Below are 2204 nucleotides of genomic sequence, written 5' to 3'. Positions count from 1 at the left end.
CCGATCCTGCAGTGCTGCAGCAGACCCTTAAGCCTGCAGAGCTCCACTGAAAGCAGCAAGCTTCTGTGTGGTGTGGGATTCCGCCCACAAAGAACTCCTTGTAGGATTGGGGTGTCAGTTGTAGAAAGGCTGATCTTATGTTCAGATGACAAACCAAACAAGTTTTTTTGACTGAGAAAAATTTCAGAATAGGGGACTGTTCCCAAATCCCCGCCTCTTTTTTTTTAACTCTGCTCTTTGCAAGACTGGTAAAGAATGAGGCGTCATCCAGGCATCTCTGAAACCACAATCATTCTGTTACTTATTTGACACCAGTCAAAGAAAACCACAAAGTTTCTCCACTTGTCATGCTGCCAACTTCTAAAAATAACTCTGCTAATTATACTGTAGCTGCAGTGCAATTTAACACCTGGAGGGCCTGTGGGTGTATGTTCTAGTCTGGGTTAGGATAGTTGTTGTAAGGAGTGGTAGTGAGCGATTGCATTATCTGACCGTTACAAGTGATATTCGTCCGTGAGGATGTCCGTGTTTTTGGGTGCTGATATTGATTGGTTTTTAGTCTGACCTCTTGCTTTTACAGGCCAGTGGTGCCTGGCTTCTGCCACTGGCTACAAGAATCCTGTAATGGATTCTATTGGCTGTATAGAGACTGGACAGAGACAGGCGGACGTAGCTTCAATGCAAGACTGCAAAGCATATAAAGTCAACATGACAGTCCTTCTCCACACCCTGCAAAAATAACTTTTAAACGTGGTAGTGTAAGGTGCTGGTTTTTTCTTTCCAGTGTGGAGAGAAAAAAAATTGTGTTGAAGAAGCTAGATTAATTCTTTAAGCCACTATTTCTCAAATGCGGCCACTGTGGGCTGTTCTTGCAGCCACAGCCTCCTAGGTGGTTATGGGTGGGGTGGAGTAAAGCAACAGCCCCTCCTCTGGAGCTACCAGCAGTGGTTGGGCCCTGGCCGCCTCTAAAGAGAGAAAATCTGGAGGAGCAGACAGCCGGTGTGTGTTCCCTACCTTACATGGGGTAATGGGGTTGGGCTTCAGCCCTGGGTTGGTTGGTGGCAGGCTCCACCCGTGAGGCTTTGGACTCCATCCCCGGGAGGCTTTGGACTCCATCCCCGGGCCCCATCCTTGGGCATGGGGCTTTAGGCTCCATTCCCTGGTTGTGAGGTGATGGACTCTGGCCCTGAGTTCACCCTCCTCAATCACCCCAACCCCTGTTGCCTCCCCCAGTCCCCCATTGCCCCACTGCCTCCGTAACCACTTCCCTATCCAGGGCTCCATTTGTCTCTGGGCTTGCCGGGACCAAGTAAGTCTGCGGTGAAAAGTGATATTTGTTAGTATCACTTTTCACAACAGACTTACCAGCTAGCAAGTCTTTTAAAAAAGCAACCAAAAAAAGCAAAAGAAACAATAAGAAAAAAGACAAGAATGTACAAAGCACCTCGTGTTTCTATTCTCATTAGGTCCAGCAAAGAATAGAGACGACTGTACATTATTTTTATTACTGAGTCTGCAAAAAAAACCCTACATAAATAAATTACAATGATTTGGACACGTACATGTGCATATTTATTTGTTTTTCTTAATGAAAGATTTTAGGAAAAATTGTAAGAGCAGCCACCGGCAAGAGTTAGTGGTTGCACACTGAGGCCACCAAAAAGTTTCTTGTGAGAACCCCTGCTCTAAGCACTGGAGAACTGAACAGAGACAAGCCCAGCTGTGCAGCACCAGACCAGGACCTGCTCAATATTTAAGCCTATATCTGTGATCCCTCCTATGTCTGCATTGGTCCCAGTCCCGCTCCTGCTCCCATACACTTCAGCCCTGCTCCCCTGCTTGGTTCCTAAATCTAGCTCTGACCCTTGGCTCTGGCTCCAGCCCTGACCACTAGCCATGATTGCCTGTGCCCTGGTCTGTGACAGAAGGAAGGAGACATAGTAGATGAGCTAGAACAGAGGGAACGAGAAGGCAGCCATCCCGCTGGAACATGACGTGAAGGGACATCAGAGGGGGCAATCCCTAAACAAAACAACAAAAAATAAATCCATTCTCTCAGCTCGACTGTAGGATTCAACGGGCTCTTCCTTTCATGGACTTGTGTGACAGTGAGGGCGCGGCCAACAAATCTCTCTGGGAATTGATCTAAACAAACAAAGCGACTTCTGCAACTCTTGGATTTGCATGGCAGACAGGTAGGTAAC

The sequence above is a fragment of the Gopherus flavomarginatus genome, chromosome 12 (assembly GCF_025201925.1).
Source record: "Gopherus flavomarginatus isolate rGopFla2 chromosome 12, rGopFla2.mat.asm, whole genome shotgun sequence".
Classification (NCBI taxonomy): domain Eukaryota; kingdom Metazoa; phylum Chordata; order Testudines; family Testudinidae; genus Gopherus; species Gopherus flavomarginatus.
This window is presented reverse-complemented; position numbering follows the sequence as displayed.